This window comes from Halichoerus grypus, chromosome 13 (genome assembly GCF_964656455.1).
Source record: "Halichoerus grypus chromosome 13, mHalGry1.hap1.1, whole genome shotgun sequence".
NCBI lineage: Eukaryota > Metazoa > Chordata > Mammalia > Carnivora > Phocidae > Halichoerus > Halichoerus grypus.
Window position 1 is genome coordinate 32,724,588 of NC_135724.1, and position 21,699 is coordinate 32,746,286.

The 21,699-nt window shown below is 38.6% G+C and overlaps 1 pseudogene; it reads left to right on the plus strand.

Moving 5' to 3' along the window:
• Nucleotides 1-21,232: 21,232 nt before the first annotated feature.
• LOC118533938 (U2 spliceosomal RNA) lies at nt 21,233-21,358 on the plus strand (annotated as a pseudogene).
• Nucleotides 21,359-21,699: the final 341 nt, after the last annotated feature.

A 21,699-nucleotide genomic window follows, 5' to 3' on the forward strand; every position in this document is an offset into this window, starting at 1 on the left:
ATATTATAAGCCCTCAAGACTTTGCATGCATTTTAATATGTTTCATTATTGCTGTAGATTTTAATTTCCAAACTGCACGGCTTTGATGGAAGGAAGCTGGAAGTCAAGGCATCTGGCCTCTGCCCCAGGCAAGCACAGCCTTTTCCTTGAATATTTTGGGCAGAAACCAAGCTATTTATTTGTGGGGCAGTGGGGGGAAATTTTTTTTAAAATGTGCTGCCCGGGGCGCCTGGGTGGCTCAGTCATTAAGCGTCTGCCTTCGGCTCAGGTCATGATCCCAGGGTCCTGGGATCGAGTCCCGCATCGGGCTCCCTGCTCTGCGGGAAGCCTGCTTCTCCCTCTTCCACTCCCCCGGCTTGTGTTCCTGCTCTCGCTATGTCCCTCTCTGTCAAATAAATAAATAAAATCTTAAAAAAAAAAAAAATAAAAAAAAAAATAAAATGTGCTGCCCAGAAGCACGTTTTGTTTGGTACACATACTAATTAAGTGTTAACTTAACCATCCTGGCAGGAAAGCTAAAGCATTCAATTGTGGCTGTGCCAACTAGACACGTTGTGTGCAGCTTTCCTAATCCCCTTTTCCCTCCGATCAGCCGGTGTGGACTCCCCTTTTTGGAGAGTGGAGATTATTGAAAGCAGTTTAGAAAATGAGTTGGAAATGGTGTTTATTCCTTAAAACAACTGAAAATATTTTTCAGCTGCCCGTTCTATTTTCTGGAACATAGGGTCTCTGGTTAGTCCAGGAAAAGTTCATCTCATAGACTTACAAGGACACATTTGGCCCAAAGAACATGGCACTTAAATAATTTTCTTAGAGTATCCTTTTTCTGTTTTACAAACCTATATATTTAAGTAGCTAAAGAAGGGTGATCTTAATTTGTACATTATTGCCTAAGAAAAGCTGAATTAAAGAAAAAAATTGTTAAAAATTATCTTTTAGTCCGTTGTCTTGGCCTTTAAAGAAGACAGATGACCTTTAGAGATAGTTTCTAAGATCATATCAAAGTTTATTTTTATTGATATTGAACCATCATGCTTCACCTATTAGCTTCTCTAGAGGGTTCAATAGCATTTTATTTTCATTTTCAGGGCTACATTAAACCATTGAGATCAAGAACTACTCCAGTTATGCATCTCCGCATAAATGGTGAAAGTACATAGCAATTATCAACTATTTAGGAATATATTTGAATATTCCGCACATACATAATGCTATAAGAAACATAATAACAATGGTGAAGAAAGCAAAAGCTCTATGGTTACTTTAAAGAAGTTTTTAAACAAATGAGGGAAAGGTAACGCTTAGAGTTTTAAAACATGTTTTACTATTCTGAGAACACAGACATTCATTTACAAATGAAACAAATAAACAAGGACAAAAACAGCCCTTTGGTTTTTTTTTTTTTTTAGTCATTCTTTTCTAAAACTTTATATATAATTAAGAAAAAATATATACATATAATTAAGCATAACTAAGCATAACTGGAATCATGTTTCCAAGAACTACCTGTGCATAAGGACAATAGTTCAATCAGAAACAGTGGAAGCTCTCATTTCATTTTCAAGCTAACAATTTACCAAAACAGTTCTCAGTATTCGGAACACTAGAGGGTCAACATGATTGTTTCCATCACTCTCCTCAGTCAGTAACGTGCTATTGTCTTACAGCACATAGGTCTGACCATGCTCATTTGGATGATGGAGGTTTGCAGTCACTGTTTTGATTCCTTAGCTGTGCCATTTTTCAGCTCCCCAAAGTTGAATTTTCTTATGGATAGAACCACAAGTCCATGGCCCTATTTTCTGAGCCAATGTTGACAAGGAGGGGGAAGTTTATCAGTTAGGAACTGTGAAGTTACCAACTCCTAACACAGTGATGGCCCTTGGTAGTTGAGCTACCAAATATTTGCAAGACTGGACTGAATAAGGATGAGTTTTAGATTCTGTAAGGGTATTCTGTTGGAATCATATTGTCTGTCCTTCCACTAAGTCACATTTAATTCCTACACCTTCCTCTTCTCTTTTATCCTGCATAGTAAAAGATAGACTTTTCAGTCTGTGGCCCTAGATCTCCATCAACTTGGATTGCATCTTATTTCCCTCTTTAGTTCTTGCTAGATCTAGCTCCAAATAACTGAATTCCTCACCTTACATCCCCAGCCATTATCTGGGAATCCGCCATGAATGAATTGCTGCCCCACAGCAAGGTAGTATTCTGCCTAATTACGATAAACATTGTTGTCATGGACTCTGCTCTGCATAACCATTGGATTTCTTATACTGGTGCATATGAGCCTATGGCTGGGCTTGCTACTTTCCTTTGGGAAAAATCCAACATCTTTGTCAGAGCCAATCTCTTCTGTCAACTATGTTTGTCTTGCTCTTCCCAGCCTTGTCCTCCTCACCCCAGATCCTCCAGTTTCACAACGGCTTATCCCAGAGCATCCTTCTGTCAATTCATCTCCATGCAGCCCCATACATGGCTCTGCTTTGAGGGCTAAACAGGCTCTGAATGTGTGTCTGCCATCATAGATGCTATTGTGTGCTCTGTGAATCACATTTGTCATAAATGAATAGAGAACATTTGTTGACTTATCATCTTTGAATATTTGATCAAATGAGTTAACTCACTTACTAATTCACAGAGTATCAAGTTCTTCTGAATGTCTCGCAGTCCTTCAGGTGAATTAGACAGTGACACAAATGGTAAAATTCCCCTCATTTGTGTTCTGTGGTTCTTTTGTGGTATAACATCTTGTCTGCATGATTATTTATTTCTACTTTGAATCTTACATGACATTTAATCAAAAACCACAATCAGAAAACCAATTTAACAAGGGTACATAACTCACACTGAACCTTTTTACCTTAGAATGGAAACTGCAAACACAAAATAATAAAAAGAAGTACGATATGTCATGAAAATAAGAGCTGCTTTCATTGAATGTTTATTATGAGTCAAGCACTTTACCTGAATTACATTACTTCTTCCTCATGACAGCCTTATGAGGTGGGTTCAATTATTTTTATCCCCATTTCAGGGGAGAAAACTGAGGTGTAGGGAGGTTAGATAACTCTCCTAATATTACGCAGCTGAGACACAGAAGCACATTGCTCTAGACTTAGCCACCAGACTTACAGGGCTTGTGAGCTTTTGCTTATAGTACCCAGCCTACCAATTATAGGTTTAAACAGTTCCTGCTCCTCTTCCAACTCAAAGATTGTAGAAAGATCTCTTGCCTCTCTAGTGTGTGAGTAGGGGAAAAAAAGAGAGCTTTTGTGTCCTTCAACCGAAGCTTTCCTCCTCTCCCTGACAAGTGCCAGATGCTGGGTCAAATGTTTTCAATGTTCCATGTTTACTATCTCATCAAATATAAATGTCTTTTCCTGCTAGCAAGGTCTTCTATATTCTTAACTATTCTCTCCCCCCACCCCCCGCAATCTAGGCCATTTTCCCAGTTTCCCAGTGTTTCCATATCTACCGACTGTTCTGTCAGACAGGGGGTCTCTCTGTTACCATGTGGATGTCTCTGTCCTAGTGCTTTTCCTAAAGTGGTTTCCCAGAATGGAATGCTCGCTGTGGCTTTCTCAAACCAACCTCAATCCTTTGCGGCTGGTTTATAGATCAGGGTTACCTTTCCCTCACAGAACTTTATCTTTGCCTTTCCTCAGTCCCACATTTCTTCACTTAACTGTTAAGTATTGGCCATTTACTTAATGCCAGGGACTGATCTAGCCTCCGGTGGCGAGATAATGAAGAAGTCAAACTGAGTCCTACTCTGACTGAGGTACAGACATGAGGATATAGACCAGAATAAACAATCACAATGAACTGATGATTGTTTAATGGTGCCAGCCTTTTTTAAGATGGAGATAACAGGTGAACCTGGCCAGGGGTGAGGGCAGGGCAGGCAGGCAGGGGAGGGGCAGAAAGGGAGTCAGTGGGCCCAGATTGTACATCCTTCTGTTCAGTGGCCGGAGAGGTCTGTTGAGTCAAGCTGCAGCCAGAGTAGCAGGTGCCTTAAAGCCACACTGGGAAGCCAAGGCTGTTTTAAGAGCCAGGACCAAATGATCAGATGGTTTTAAACAAAATGGTTTAAACTGGCTTGATGAAAAGAGGTGTGCAATTTGGGGCTGTGTGTGAAATTGAGGACACTGTTAGGTGTGCCACTTAGAAAGATCACTCTGGTTCATTGCATAGAATGGGTTGGCAAAGGGCATGGCTGGAAGTCAAGGAATCACTTATCAAACTTTAGATGTATTCCAGGTGAGTATAGATGGTGGCCTCAACAGGGTGATGGTGGCAGAGACCAGAGATAAGTAGACACATTCGGAGATATTTAGGGGTAGAAACCATAGGACTAGTCAATTGATCAGACATGGAAGATCAGAAAAAGAGAGGAGTTGAGGGTTCCTCCCATGTCTCTGACTATGGGACCTGAGTGGCTGGAGGCAGGAGCAGGACAGGTAAGAAAGTGACAATAATTAGTACAGGTTGTACTTGAATAGCTGTGATTATGTGTTTTTTTTTTTAAGATTTTATTTGTTTATTTGAGAGAGAGAATGAGATAGAGAGAGCATGAGGGGGGGAGGGTCAGAGGGAGAAGCAGACTCCCTGCTGAGCAGGGAGCCAGATGCGGGACTCCAGGATCATGACCTGAGCCGAAGGCAGTTGCTTAACCAACTGAGCCACCCAGGTGCCCACTGTGATTATGTGTTACCCCTTATCATCAGGTGGTCAGCCAAACCATGCCTTTTCCATCCAAGTAGATTGTACACTCCTAAGTCTAGGGACTGTCTAGTTTTATTTCTTCTGCATCTCCCAAACAGCTCAGCATTAAGCTAAAAACTCAATAAGGGATCAATAAATATTTTTTGATAGTTTGCTGGATTAATGCTGAGAAGTAAGACATTAGGTTCTGGCTGAGAGCTATCATTATGGGATATATTTTCCCCAATTATAAAATAACAACTGAACTTTACACAGATAGACAGTGTTTACTTTGATATACCTGATCTCAGAACGGAATTTCTAAAATCTGCTTCATAGAAAACATGCAGTTATCTGGTGAAGGTGGATGGGGGAAAAAGTCTGTTTTCAGAACCTGGGAAAATGAAGGCATATTAAAAGTATTCCTGTGAAATTGGGGGAGGTAGAAAAAATAACAAGTCTGGCCAACCCTTTTGTGTAGAAATTCAGTCAGGCATCGCTGTTCTTGTCCCCTGGGTTTGTACTTTTCCTCTCTCCATGACTATCTATCACTGCTTGTAAAACTCCTCCACTAAAAGATCTTAAAGTTCACAGTAAAGCAATGCAATTATTCTGAGTCATTCCTTCTTACCTTTTAACCTAATCTTCAGAGGTGCCGGGACTGAAGAAGCACGGCTCCTGCCCAAAATGAGCCTAATCTTGTCTCTGAAAATAGCACTTCCTTGCCAAGAAGAACTTTCTCCTTTTGAATGGCTGCAATGATGAGAAAAAGGAGCCAGGCTTCATTAATGGCCCTGGGCATGGTGGGCACTAAGTCAGAGCACCCTTCCTTTCTACAGAGAATATAGCTCTGTCTACTTACTAAAGCTTTTTCTTTTTTTTCTTTTCTTTTTATCCTTACAATGGCTGTTGGCAGAAAGCTTTGAAACAGCTCATTACTGATTTCTAATTCAATAAGCTAAAAGGGTGAGGGGAAGGGCAATGTAAATTCAGATTTAACTGTAATTTTTTGGAATGCCTACTATGTGGCAGGCCCTGGGTTAGATGTTGCCATGACAACTCTCTAAGTTGGGAGATGTGAACCTGTCTTAGCAGCTAAAAGGCCAGCTCAGATACTTTAGGAAAATCATCAAACCTGGGAAACTGGAACCCAGATCTTCAGATTCCAAATGCACTGATCACTTTCCTACCTTTAATAACTGACTGCCAGCAAACGAGCTCACCCCTACATTCCCCTTAAAATGAAGCCATTAGAAAGAAATGGCATCTTTTTCTTATCTTTTTCTTTCTTTCAACTTCCAGGCAGTCCATGCATCACCCAGCCAAGGCCCAGATGAAAATGGAAGGTGTTGTGGTCCTCCTGCTATTGGTCTATACTCATCACTCTACCTGGGCTTGGCGTCCACTGCCTCCTGCCTGTCTAGGCTGAACTCCCTCTATCTTCTCTTATGTCCCCTGCAATTCCTGATTCTCTGCAGGTCCTACCCATCAGCATTAGGTTTGTTCAAATCTCTACTGACTTGGAGAAAACACAAACAGAAAAACAGCCTCTTTTGTCCTACCAGCAAAAATCTACCTCGCTGTTTTAGAAAATTTAAATAAACTCACATGGGTCAACTATTTGGCATGTAGTAAATGCACAATGAGTTTGACCTGTTCCTCTACATGGATATTATAACACATTGCATCTCAATCCTTATCTGCCTTGGATCTGCTTTCAGAATTGTTTTATGTCACTTTCTCCTCTTGTCTCTCATAACCCCACTAGCTTGTTTTTCCTCTCTTTCTCTGGTTGCTCCTTCTCAGATTCCATTTATTAAATGTTAGATATCTTTGGTGTTCTGACTTATACCCTGTCCTCCACTCACACTATATTCTCTTCCTTGTTCCTATCATCATCTGTTCCTATAATTAGCAATTTGACAATGACTTCCATTTTATTTTTTACCCCTGCATATACATATCCAAATCCATACTCTCAATACCTATTTTAATAACTCAGAATCACTTCAAACTCAGCACTTTATATTAAAAAATCACTCAGGACATGAGAAGGGTAAGTCACTATTCTGGAAAAGGGTAAACAGTGCTATATTTTAAATTAGGGGCAATAGGGATGGGGACAAAAGGATAGTTTCTAAAGATATTTAGCAGGTGGAAGTTCAAGGTTTTGATGGCTGATTACATGTAGGACTGGAGGCAAGAACACAAAATCTATAAAGTAAATCTGCTGCCTTAAAGTTTGAAGGAGAGGAAACAGTAAACACAGATGTAGATGAAGCTAGAAAGGTGGGCATAAGTCAGGTAATGAAGGGCCTTACAAGCATTTGGGCTTCATCCTCGCTGCAAAGGGGAGCTATTGGAGAGTTTTAGACAAGGGAATGATATAATCAGACATGTCTTACGGGGAGCTTACTTTGATTGCTTTGTGGACTTCCTGTACAGCTGGGTAAACAAAAGAGATGCATATGAAAAAATAACTAGAATCACTAATGATTAAGTTGTGCCAACATGATTAATGCAAGTAATAAATGTGGCTGAAGATAAGAAGAGGGAAATTCTTTTAGATTGCTAAGGAAGTCTTCATAAAGAAATAAAAATTGAAAATTCGAGTTAAGACTTGGATAATGCATTAGAGCTAAGTAGGAAAAAAAAGTAGAACTTTTCAGGCAGACAGAACTGATATGGATATGGGTTACACACAAAACTAAGACCCACCAGGAATTCTGTGATGGGACTGTGGGCCCATCCATCTGCCTGGTACAGGGGATTCACATGGAAGGAGAACATGAGAAAAGACATGGACGATAGCACTTGTGGGTGCCACTGACTCAAGACTACACAGGTCCTTTCCTGGGCAACTGGAAGCCATTTCAGGGTTCTGAACTAGGAACTGGGATGAAAAATCTGTACTTTAGGACAGTAAACATGGTAGAAGGAAAACACGTAGTTAAGGCTAGAGGGATTGGAGACAGAAAAACCAGTCTTAAGGGTGTTGATGGGGTCTGAAGTCATGAGGCAGTAAACAAAGTTAGCTTCAAAGAAAATGGGATAAAATTGTTCGAAGTGGGAGTATTAAGGAAGAATGAATATCAGGATTTTCAGAACATGAGGCAAACATTATGGGCATTACTCCAGTTTTCTAATATCCCTTTAAGGCGTGAGTAGGAAATAAATTTGGCTCTGGTAGAATATAGCTCACTGTCTCCATTCATGGCGAGGGCTGGCATTCTGCAAAGGAAATTGGGGTTGTTCCTATTTGCAGTTTTTCTTCTATTCTTGCACTAGAGTCTTTATCTTAGTCCTATAGTGCATGAAAATTTAGGAGGAACTGTTCAAAGATGACTGCAAAGTTGGAAGTGAATTCATAAGTCCTGCCCAATATTTATTAAGAGTCTCATATAGGAAATGCTATGTAGGAGAACAATGGGGAAACACTGCTACTGTGACAGCAGAAATGTAAAAGTAGGTGGAAGAGATGGGGGAGATGATGGAAAAATTCACTTAAGTATGGTATGTAAGTAGGATTTAATATCTTCTGCTAAGCAAGCCAAAATTAATCTCAGGGCTCCAGAAAATTTGACTAAATAAAATAACGTCTGAGACCAGTTATTGCAGTTAATCAAGAACTGTTTGCCAGCTGATATTAACCAAGATGTTATGCTGTCTACTTTAAAAAGAAAGGGTAGAGAGTGTTGGGTCACATATTGAGGAATAAGAACTCAGATCTTAGATAGTTCTCATCGAAGGAAGGAGCTAAGAAATAGCCTAGACCACAGGAGCCAAAGTCAAGAGAAGAAAAGCAACAACTGAGGAGAGCCAAGAAGTAGTGGTATCTGGGCTCACAGTTTTGGGTACTAGTCTAAGAAATGCCAGGATCAAAAACAAACAGGCTATTTATTGCATCTTCTTTAACATATTTGCCTACTTTTGTGCATGTGAGTGTTATTAATGGTGATGTTAATGGGTAATGTAGGTCTGAATACAGGGTTATTCGCAAGACTCTAGCAAGGCTCAGCAAATACTCAAAGTTTCAGAAAATTGCAGGCTATCCAGACAATGTACAACTCTCCTCTGGGCAATGGACCTTTAAATGAGAATATATGGCAAAAAGAGTGACTCTGAAACCAAAGTGAAAAAAAAAAAGTTTCCTTGCTTCATTATCAGAATTCAAGCTCTCAGCACCATGCCATCTCAAACGCATGCGGAGCCTGATGGCACCACTGAAAATGCAATCAAGAGAGACGTATCTCTTTTAGGGAAACAATTTCATCTTTCTCAAACATCCTTAAGTGAAAACAATCCTAAAAAAGCAATAATCTGAGTTCCTGAAAGCCTTGGGAGAAAGAGCCTTTTCCTGCCCTCTAAAAAAGGCCTGAGAAAGCCCAAGAATCTGAGAATTCAGACAAATAGTTCAATTAGGGGAAACAGCATACAAAGAAAAAGTGATAGGACACTGGAAATGAACTTCATACTTTTACCCAGGGCCAATTGCAATGTTTTTTTTTTTTCTCTCAGAAATGTTTGGTTAAGAAGTCCCATTTAACAGATGGTGCTGGAACAACTGGATATCCGCATGCAAAAAAATAAATAAATTTAAACACAGACCTCACATTCTTTACAAAAATTAACTCAAAATAAATCGCAGACCTAATATAAATATAAAACTATAAAATTTAGTTTTATAAGATAATATAGATAGATGGAAGATAACACAGGAGAAAATCTATATGACCACTATGACAATGACATCTAGATACGATGCCAACGACACAATCTATGAGAGAAAGAATTGATAAACTCAACTTCACTAAAACTAAGAAAATTCTGTTCTGCAAAAGACACTGTCAAGAGGTCGAGAAGACAAGCCACAGACTGGGAAAAAATATTTACAAAAGACACACAAAAGATAAAAGACTGATATCCAAAATAAAGAAAGAATTATTAAAAATCAGTAATAAGAAAGCAAACAACCAATTGAAAAATAAGTCAAAGACCTTATCAGATATCTCACCAAAGAACATATACAGATGGCAAAGATGCTCCACATCATACGTCACTAAGAAAATTCAAATTAAAACAAGATACCACTACACACCTGTTAAAATGGCCAAAATCCAGAACAGTGACAACACCAAATGCTAGTGAGGATGTGGACCAACAGGAACTCTCATTCATAGCTGGTAGAAATGCAAAAGGTACAGCCATGTTGGAAGACAATTTTGCACTTTCTTATAAAACTAAACATAACTCTTACCATATGATCCAGCAATCATGCTCTTTGCTATTTACCCAGAGGAGTTGATAACTTATGTCCACACAAAAACCTTCACATGGATGTTTATAGAAGCTTTATTCATAATTGCCAAAACTTGGAAGCAACCAAGATGTCCTTCAATAGATGAATGTGTAAATAAACTATGGTACATCCAGACAATAAAATATAATTCTGTGCTAAAAAGAAATGAGCTATCACTCCAGGAAAATACACGGAGGAAACTTAAATGCACATTACTAAGTGAAAGAAGCCAATCTGAAAAGACTACATGCTGTATAATTCTAATAAGACATTCTGAAAAAGGCAAAACTATGGAGAGAGTAAAAAGATCAGTGGTGGCCAGAGGTTGTAGAAGAGGAAGGGATGAATAGGTGGAGCACAGAGGATATTTAGGGCAGTGACACTACTCTGTCTGGTATCACGATAGTAGATACACGTCATTACGCATTTGTCAAAAACCCCACGGACTGCATAACACCAAGAGAATCTTAACGTAAACTATGATCTTTGGATGGTGATGATATGTGAATGTAGGTTCATCAGTTGTAACTAATGTACCACTCTGGTGGCAGATGTTGATAATTGGGCAGTTTATGCAAGTGTATATGAAATATCTCTGTACCTTTCAGTTTTGCTGTGAACCTAAAACTGCTGTAAAAAAAAAAAAATCATCTTAATAAAGGCAGGTCATGCATTTTTCTTCTGTTATTCCTTTTCCTAAGCTTTATGAGAGGGTTTAGGAGTTAAGAAGGGAAGCATTTCTATTCTTTTTCTTAAAGTCAACGTGTGATTCAGTGACACATGGAAACACCCATACTCAACACCACCTCAAACAGCTTTATTTACTATGGATGGTTTGACCCTTACACAAAGACCAGACCCTTAATATTGTGGAAAGAGAAGATCCAGATACTCATTTGTGGAAAACACTTCCCTAGGGCCCCAATAAGGGGGTTGGAGAGTTTCCTTCCCAAGGAAAGTGTTCTCAGATGATAAAAAATTTGTATCTTTGGGTGCCTGGGTGGCTCAGTTGGTTAAGCGACTGCCTTCAGCTCAGGTCATGATCCTGGAGTCCCTGGATCGAGTCCCGCATCGGGCTCCCTGCTCGGCAGGGAGCCTGCTTCTCCCTCTGACCCTCCCCCCTCTCATGTGCTCTCTCTCTCTCATTCTCTCTGTCTCAAATAAATAAATAAAATCTTTAAAAAAAAAAAAAAAAAAAAAAAATTTGTATCTTTACATATCCTCCCCTATTTCCAATCATCACCTCTCTTCAGGGGCCAAAACACAGTTTTTGTGCTTTCTCTCCAAACAGTTGTTGAACTCCAGGCCAAAAAAAAAAAAAATCCCACGTGCACAAATCCAACTGTGCTGAGAGGGAGTCAAGGATACCACACGGCAAAAGGTCTGGAAGCTCCCCTTGGAGACATGAACACCTAAGTCAGAACAGTGTGGTGTGAGGGGGAAAGTGAGACAATAGGGTGGACAGTTAGAGACCAATTTAGAGTACCTGTGCATCCACTGATTACCCAAATGAACTTGGGCAGTTCACTCAAAACTTCTCTGTGTATTTGGGGAGTTTGCCAAATGGGGGTAGGGAAGGGTAGGATTTGATGATCCCTTCTAACTCTAACATTCTGTGATCTTTCTGTCTCTATTTTAGGCTTTTCAAGATAATCCCATTGATGTTTAGGCCTGTAGGGGGTTTGAGGGATTAATCAATATCCCTTTCATTCTGGAACCATTCCAGCTAAACTCAGAAAAAGAAAGCAAGCAGTTCAATCTGCTTGTGTATATCTGTAACAAAGACACCGACATGCCCGTAGACACAAATCTTAGGTCTAATTGTAATTATGCCTAGACTCATATATGAAAGAAAATATAACATTAGAGATTTGAGATGAATGATAGTCATCTTTTTTTTTTGTGCTGACAAAACTGTTGTTTTCCTCTTAGTAAAGTTATTTTCCAATCCTTTTTTTCTTTTTCTTTTTTTTTGTATTAAAATGTATCATACTAATTATCAGACACATAGTACATATGCTTTCATATACATTATCCTATTTACTTTTTATAAGGACTCCATAAAGAAAACAACGTAAGGTAGTATTTTCTATATTTAACAAAAGAAGAAACCAAAACCCGGGGTAGGATAAAAGATTAGGCTGTACTCACACAACTACAAAGATGAAGAACCGGAACTTGAACTCCGCCCTTTCTGATGTATGATTCCTTATACTTACTGATATATCATGTTGCAGAAAGTAAAACAGAATATTTAAACAATTATATATTTAAAGTGCATCTCCTCTGGTTCCATAAACTTACAAAATCATTTTGATGTGAAGGAAAAAAAAAAAAAACTTTTGCTTTCTTCCCATTCAAATTTAAGAGAAAAATAAAAGCCATCAAAGTACAAGAAAAGCTGGGATGCTGATTTGACATGCAGATAAGTTAAATATTTTGCTTGTTAAAGTCCAGGGAAGTGGTTGCTCTGTGGGCAATAAATTCATCATGAGGCTCCACAGAACTCTGCTCTGCACAGCATTCTGGGATTACCTGTGGAATGGGCATCGTGGCATGGCATCTTTTTATTTTAAAAGGAAAAATCTACACCATCCTTGTATTTTAAACCATTTTCCTTCTCTTCCCATTAAGTCACCTCCTCTCTAACATATACATACCCGTTAAGATTCTCCAGAGAAACAGAACCAATAGTCTATCTATCTTTCTGCCTATCTATTTATCTATCTACAGAGAAATTTACTCTAAGGAATTAGCTCATGCAGTTATGGAGCCCAATAAGTCCCACCATCTCCAGGGTGAGTTGGCAAGTTGAAGAGCCAGGAGAAGTGATTGTGTAGTATGAGTTCAAGTACAAAGATCTGACAAGCCAGAGAGCCAATGGTGTAGTTCTAGTCTGAAGATTATCAGGCTTGAAACCTAGAAACCTAGAAACAGCTTGAAACCTGGAAACAACCAATCAGTTCAAGTCCAAAGGAAAAAAAATTTCTGATGTCCCAGTTCAAAGGCAGTCAGGCAGGAAGAATTCTCTCTTACTTTGGGAAGAGTCAAGTTTTACTTCTAGTCAAACCTTCAACTGATTGGATGAGAACCACCCACATAAGGGAAGGCAATCTACTTTTCTCAGTTTACTGATTTAAATGTTAATCTCATCCAAAACACCCTCAAAGACACATCCAGAATAATGTTTGACCAAGTACCAGGGCACCCTGTGGCCTGGTCAAGTTAAAGCACAAAATAAACCATCAAAATCTACTTAGCGAGGGAAACCTACTGTGGATTACCTGAGCTATATAACATGTCAGGAGGAGAATTGATCGATGTTTAAGTTATCCTACTCTGTAAATAGAGAAAACTCTAGAAAGTTTCAAGAAACAGGATAAGCCTCCACACACTGTACTTTTTTCTTCCTTCTCATAGTCATTATTACGAGCTTAAATTTGTAGAAGTTCACATGTTCATTAGAACAGAAAGGAAAAAACATGGTAACAGTGACTTAAAATAACTTTTGCCTACAGTAGCTTCAAAGGATCTTTTTCAAAAGCATATTTGAAAAGTCCGGAAGAAAAATGTTAATCTATCCAGTTCTTATATACAAAAAAGTAAAATTTGAGGTGGGTGCTTTTCAGAATATAGTTCTACTATTATTAAGATAAAAGAATCCATAAACTTCTGGGACTATTAGATTGGGTTCAGAGGGTCTGCAAATTCCCTTAAAAAAGTATGCAAGAATTTATTTTTAGAGAATAATTTATTTCTTTAGTCAGATTTTCTTTCTTCTTCTTTTTCTTTTTTTTTTAAAGTAGGCTCCACACCCGGTGTGGAGCCCTATGCAAGGCTTAAACTCAGGATCTTTTTTTTTTTATTATGTTATGTTAATCACCAACATTACATCATTAGTTTTTGATGTAGTGTTCCATGATTCATTGTTTGTGTATAACACCCAGTGCTCCATGCAGAACGTGCCCTCTTTAATACCCACCACCAGGTTAACCCATCCCCCCCACCCCCTCCCCTCTAGAACCCTCAGTTCGTTTCTCAGAGTCCATAGTCTCTCATGGTTCATTTCCCCCTCTGATTCCCCCCCCTTCATCCTTCTCCTCCTGTTATCTTCTTCTTCTTTTTTTTTTTTAACATATAATGTATTATTTGTTTCAGAGGTACAGGTCTGTGATTCAACAGTCTTACACAATTCACAGTGCTCACCATAGCACATACCCTCCCCAATGTCTATCACCCAGCCACCCCATCCCTCCCACCCCCACCAGCAACCCTCAGTTTGTTTCCTGAGATTAAGAATTCCTCCTATCAGTGAGGTCATATGATACATGTCTTTCTCTGATTGACTTATTTCGCTCAGCATAGTACCTTCCAGTTCCATCCACGTCATTGCAAATGGCAAGATTTCATTCCTTTTAATGGCTTCATAAGATTCCATTGTATATATATACCACATCTTCTTTATCCATTCATCTGTTGATGGACATCTTGGCTCTTTCCACAGTTTGGCTGTTGTGGACATTGCTGCTATAAACATCAGGGTGCACATACCCCTTCGGATCCCTACATTTGTATCTTTGGGGTAAATACCCAGTAGTGCAATTGCTGGGTCATAGGGTAGCTCTTATTTTCAACTTTTTGAGGAACCTCCATAGTGTTTTCCAGAGTGGCTGCACCAGCTTGCATTCCCACCAACGTTGTAGGAGGGTTTCCCTTTCCCTGCATCCCTGCCAACATCTGTCTTTCCTGACTTGTTAATTTTAGCCATTCTGACTGGTGTGAGGTGGTATCTCATTGAGGTTTTGATTTGGATTTCCCTGATGCCGAGCGATGTTGAGCACTTTTTCATGTGTCTGTTGGCCATTTGGATGTCTTCCTTGGAAAAATATCTGTTCACATCTTCTGCCCATTTCTTGATCGGATCATTTGTTCTTTGGGTATTGAGTTTAAGAAGTTCTTTATAGATTTAGGATACTAGCCCTTTATCTGATATGTCATTTGCAAATATCTTCTCCCATTCTGTTGGTTGTCTTTTGGTTTTGTTGACTGTTTCTTTTGCTGTGCAGAAGCTTTTTATCTTGATGAAGTCCCAATAGTTCATTTTTGCCCTTGCTTCCCTTGCCTTTCACAATGTTTCTAATGAAAGAAATTGAGGTAGACACAAAGAAATGGAAAAACGTTCCATGCTCATGGATTGGAAGAACAAATATTATGAAGATGTCAATGCTACCTAGAGCAATCTACACATTCAATGCAATCCCTATCAAAATACCATCCACTTTTTTCAAAGAAATAGAACAAACAATCCTAAAATTTATATGGAACCAGGAAAGACCCCGAATAGCAAGAGGAATATTGAAAAAGAAAAGCAAAGCTGGCGGCATCACAATTCCGGACTTCAAGCTCTATTACAAAGTTGTAATCATCAAGACAGCATGGTACTGGCACAAAAACAGACACATAGATCAATGGAACAGAATAGAGAGCCCAGAAATGGACCCTCAACTCTATGGTCAACTAATCTTTGACAAAGCAGGAAAGAACGTCCAATGGAAAAAAGATAGTCTCTTCAACAAATGGTATTGGGAAAATTGGACAGCCACATGCAGAAGAATGAAACTGGACCATTTCCTTACACCACACACAAAAATAGACTCAAAATGGTTGAAAGACCTAAATGTAAGACAAGAGTCCATCAAAATCCTAAAGGAGAACACAGGCAGCAACCTCTTCGACCTCAGCCACAGCAACTTCTAAGCAAAGAGAGAGCCTAAAAGTAACATAGACCAGAAAGGAACACAGACAATATACAGTAACAGTCACCTTACAGGCAATACAATGGCACTAAATTCATATATTTCAATGGTTACCCTGAATGTAAATGGGCTGAATGCCCCAATCAAAAGACACAGGCTATCAGATTGGATAAAAAATCAAGACCCATCGATATGCTGTCTGCAAGAGACTCATTTTAGATCCAAAGACACCCCCAGATTGAAAGTGAGGGGGTGGAAAACCATTTACCATGCTCATGGACACCAAAAGAAAGCTGGGATGGCAATCCTTATATCAGACAAATTAGATTTTAAACCAAAGACTGTAATAAGAGATGAGGAAGGACACTATGTCCTACTTAAAGGGTCTATCCAACAAGAAGATCTAACAATTGTAAATATCTATGCCCCTAACATGGGAGCAGCCAATTATATAAGCCAATTAATAACAAAAGGAAAGAAACACATTGACAACAATACAATAATAGTGGGGAACTTTAACAGCCCCCTCACTGAAATGGATAGATCCTCTAAGCAAAAGATCAGCAAGGAAATAAAGACTTTAAATGACACACTGGACCAAATGGACTTCACAGATATATTCAGAACATTCCATCCCAAAGCAACAGAATACACATTCTTCTCTAGTGCCCATGGAACATTCTCCAGAATAGATCACATCCTAGGTCACAAATCAGCTCTCAACCAGTACCAAAAGATTGGGATCATTCCCTGCATATTTTCAGACCACAATGCTTTGAAACTAGAACTCAATCACAAGAGGAAAGTTGGAAAGAAAACAAATATATGGAGGCTACAGAGCATCCTACTAAAGAATGAATGGGTCAAGCAGGAAATTAAAGAAGAATTAAAAAAATTCATGGAAACCAATGAAAATGAAAACACAACTGTTCAAAATCTTTGGGATGCAGCAAAGGCAGTCCTAAGAGGAAAGTATATAGCAATACAAGCCTTTCTCAAGAAACAAAAAAAGTCTCAAATACACAACCTAACCCTACACCTAAAGGAGCTGGAGGAAGAACAGCAAATAAAGCCTAAATCCAGCAGGAGAAGAGAAATAATAAAGATCAGAGCAGAAATCAATGAAATAGAAACCAAAAGAACAGTAGAACAAATCAACGAAACTAGGAGCTGGTTCTTTGAAAGAATTAACAAGATTGATAAACCCCTGGCCAGACTTATCAAAAAGAAAAGAGAAATGACCCAAATAAATAAAATCATGAATGAAAGAGGAGAGATCACAACCAACACTAAAGAAATACAAACAATTATTTTTTTTTTTTAATTTTATTTATTTAATCATGAGAGACAGAGAGAGAGAGAGAGAGAGGCAGAGGGAGAAGCAGGCTCCCAAGGAGCAGAGAGCCCAATGCGGGACTCGATCCCAGGACCCTGGGATCGTGACCTGAGCCGAAGGCAGACGCTTAACCATCTGAGCCACCCAGGCGCCCGAAATACAAACAATTATAAGAACATATTATGAGGGGCGCCTGGGTGGCTCAGTCGTTAAGCATCTGCCTTCGGCTCAGGTCATGATCCCAGGGTCCTGGGATCAAGCCCCGCATCGGGCTCCCTGCTTCGCGGGAGGCCTGCTTCTCCCTCTCCCACTCCCCCTGCTTGTGTTCCCTCTCTCACTGTCTCTCTCCCTGTCAAATAAATAAAATCTAAAAAAAAAAAAAAAAAAAAGAACATATTATGAGCAACTATATGCCAGCAAATTAGATAATCTGGAAGAAATGGATGCATTCCTAGAGATGTTTCAACTACCAAAACTGAACCAGGAAGAAATTAAACTCAGGATCTTGAGGTCAAGACCTGAGCTAAGATCAAGAGTTGGATGCTTAACAGACTAAGCCACTCAGACACCCCTTTAGACAGATTTTCTAAGGAGAGTGTACCACACCCCCAAAAGATAATATTGAAAATTTTCTATCCAGTGATGAGGAGTAGGAATAAGTCATGGAGTCTGAATGGGGGGGAGTAGGGTGCTGAAGGTAACTCAAATAGGTAGGGCACAGTCTGAAGAGAATTTCTAAAACAAGCTTGAGTTTTGAGACCACCTGGGTTCGGCTCCCATAGGTCAGGAAGGTTTAGAGCGCCAAAGCAAAATGGAGCCTCTATTTGTGGCCTATGAGGCACTGGGAGGGAACCTATACTCCAATTCTTGAAACTGCGTCTTGTCCACACTGTCCTCTCCACATTATGCTCACCCTACACACATGTGAAACAGAAAGAATCCCTCAAAACCAAACAAACACACAATCAACCCCTCTGAGAACAGGCTGTGAGAGCACTTGCTGAACTGTAGTGCTCTGTTCCATAATAGCTGGGCCACTAAGGTAAGGAAAATCAGCTCCGTAAGCCTCAGTTTCTTTGGTTAAACACGGAGATAATTTGAGTTTTTTCCTCAGATGGTTATTGTGGACATAAATGAAATAGTACACAAAAGGGATGTATCATAACAGTTAAAGACAGTAGGTAGAATGTGCTCATTAGCCTCAATTCCCTGCTGAAACCCCACTGAAGTGACAAAAAAAAAAAAGAATCTTTAAAAAAATATACAAACTCACAAAGAGAACAAAGAAAAGGAAGCATTAGCAATAACATTTTGGAAGGTGGAAAGTCGATAGATATTAAATAATTTATCGAACCTCCAAAAGCTGTGTTCAAAACTGGCAGCAGCTAAGAAGCAATTCGATTTACACCAAAGAAACCCTAAAAAGCTCTAGAATTGGTGGCACTCTGGCAGAACTGTTAAAAATCTCAAGAACTGGTGGTATCTCTGGGAGGGGGTTTATACAGGACTTAAAATAAGAAAAGTGGATAAAAGTGTGTTTAGCAGTCACTTCTCCATCTCTAGGAGTCCTGGGAATACTGCAGTGTTGGTTATCACAATGACTAGGGGAGGGGGGCTTCTGGCATTCAGTGAGCTGGGATCAGCAATGATCACTAAATGTGACACAACAAAGAATCGTCCAGCCCCAAAATATCAACAAACCTCTCCTACTGTGAAATATTGATTTAGAGTCTTCCCAGATTCCTTCTCCTACTTGCATAGGCGACTAACTACCACCTCTCACCCCATTAGAAGATTGGAATTTTGTGTTCTGAAGAGGGTACGCAGTGATCTCTAGACTAGACAATGTCAGTCACAGTTGTGGGAGGGTACACCATTTTGCACACCATGATGTTGGTTACTATTAAAACTCCTAGTCTTTTTTTCCAAACTAACCACCCAGAATTTCAGCCAATTTGCTGCCCTACAGGCAGAAGAAATCAAGAGATTTCTCTGGAGAATCTAACTAGCTCGTGGGAAAAGTTCTAAATGTGCTGACATAGATGATTGCTCAGTGAAACTGACAAACTAGATTACCCTGAGTGAACATTACAGTTGATGAGTACCACCCACGAATTCAGAGGTTCCAGTAAGTGTCTTAGTTTACACTCATAAATGCAAGTAGACAGCAAACAATAGCCAGGAGAGAAGCCAGAAAAATAAACAAATAAGAACAAATGGGTGGGAAAAGAGACTATGCAAGAAAAATAAATTAAAAAAAAAAAATCTCCAATGTCCTTATAGAGGAGAAAGAAGTTCGGTGTCCAAGTAACTGTAGAGAGATAGATAATCTAGGAAATAATAGGAGGATAATTTTTAAAAACCCATTAATAGAACAAATATGACCTTTAGGGAATAAAAATTATAATAAGAGAAATGAAGAATGTAATAAAAAGATTAAAAGGTAAACTTGAAAAAAATCAGAAAGAAGAGCAAAAGACTGAGATGAAAAATATTAGAGAAACAACATGAACATTGGTACAGGAGTTCCAATGACTGCATAGCAGAGTTCAAGAGAGAATGAGCAGAAGAAACAGAGAAAGGAATAAAATAACAAAACAAAACAACAACAACAAAAAACTCTGGAATCATTCTTAGAACCAAGAAAATTGGGTAGCCATATTGAAAGAGCCCATGAAGGGCCCACAAAAATGGATGAAAATACATCTATACAAAAACACAGCATCTTGAATTTTAGAACGACAGGGACAAGCAGGTTATTTTTAAGCTTCTGGAGTTAAAATGGCATCCGATTTCTTAAAATGAAATAAACAAAGAAAACTGAAATAAGAAAATGGAAAAATGTTTTCAAAATTCTGAGATAAAATTATTTCCAACCTAAAATACTATACCTAGTCACTATCAGGCAAGAGTGAAGGTAGAATAAAGACATTTAGGCATGTGAAATCATAAAACCTTCCCTGCTAGGCACACGGTCTTATGAAATGACAGCATGACATGCTTTGCCAAAAACAAGAAAATAAACCAGAAATGGAGATGCGGCATAAAGGAAACACAGGTTCTGACCCAAGAGAGAGGCCAAGGAAATCCTCTAGGCAATCGCAAAAGGGAAATTCCAAAAGACAGCTGGACAGCAGTTCTTGCTTCAATTCCAGATTGAAGCAAGTCAGGAGATACCCATAAACATTGCTTCGAGAAGGTGACACAGAGGGAATACCTAAAGGATCTTAATATACTGAAATACAATTTCAACAGAAGGAGGGAAGCATGGAATAAATTAGTGAAAATTAATAGAAGATACGTAAATTATTAAATATAGATTTAATCCAAATTATCACATAATCATTTTTGGATGATGGAGACATAAAAAGAGTACATATATTTGAGGGCAAAATGGGGTGAGAAAGATTGTGTTAACATCTCATCTTTCTAAAGAATCAAAAAGTAACTATATAAGCATATTATTTAGAGATGTAAAGAAAATTGCAAACAAGTCTATTAAAAGACCCAAAATCATTTTCTTTGGGTAACAGAAAATGTGGGGATGAGGGAGAGGTCAGAAAACTGCCTTTTTTATGATGATTCTATAAAACTTTGGGGCATGTTTATTGTGATTTTAAAAATAAAAAGTAGAAGCATGTGGAACATTGATAAAATAAAAATTAAATTTAAAAAATTTATAGTATAGTATAGTGCCAACACATTGTAAGCTGTCAATATTATTCCTCTTGATATGAATAATTAAAGAACTGTAAGGGTTTGTTCTCTTAAGCACCTTAAATTTTCCTTTTTGGTATTACTTATATTATTCATTTTCTCAGTAAACCGGTGTGTTCCAGGGCAAAGAAGTATATTCCAATATACCATTGCTTGAATAATCACAAAATCCCAGTCACTCTGAGATTAAATTAATATGTTTGATAGTACTATACTTTATGTACAGTTAAAATGTTGAATTAATTTTGTGTGTGTGTATGGTGAGAGAATAAGGAAGATATGTAAGTTAATATTGAGCTAATACAAAGTGTGCCCATAATGTAAATAAGACTCATTTTTTTCAGAATATCACCAAAGAATGGTTAAGATCTAACAATATTTTAGTGCATCAAATGTAAAATAATGTTTATCTCAATCGCTTCTCGGCCTTTTGGCTAAGATCAAGTGTAGTATCTCATTTACTCTCACAACATTCTATCTTAACAACCACTATTCCTATTTTAGCATAGAGATTACTAATAATATTAGATTATACCCATTGAATGTTTTCTATGTATAAGACCCTATGTCAGTGCTCCTTCTAAATTACCTCATTTAAACCATTTTTAAAATGAGTAAACTTAGATTCAAGGAGGCTGGGTAATTTGTCCATGCTCAAAGCTAATATAGGATGCAACCAGTTTCATAATCATTGTTTAGACCCTGTGCTCTTTAGTTCTCTATATATTTCCCCTGCTGTAATTAACTCTTTAATCCTATCTTCTAGGGAACAAAAATGAATGTTCAGTGGACTCTATTGTCCCAAACAAGAGTGTGGAAATGGTTTCAAGGACATACAGAGTGAATCCAGTAAGAAAGCTGGGAATTCATACCAAATTCCT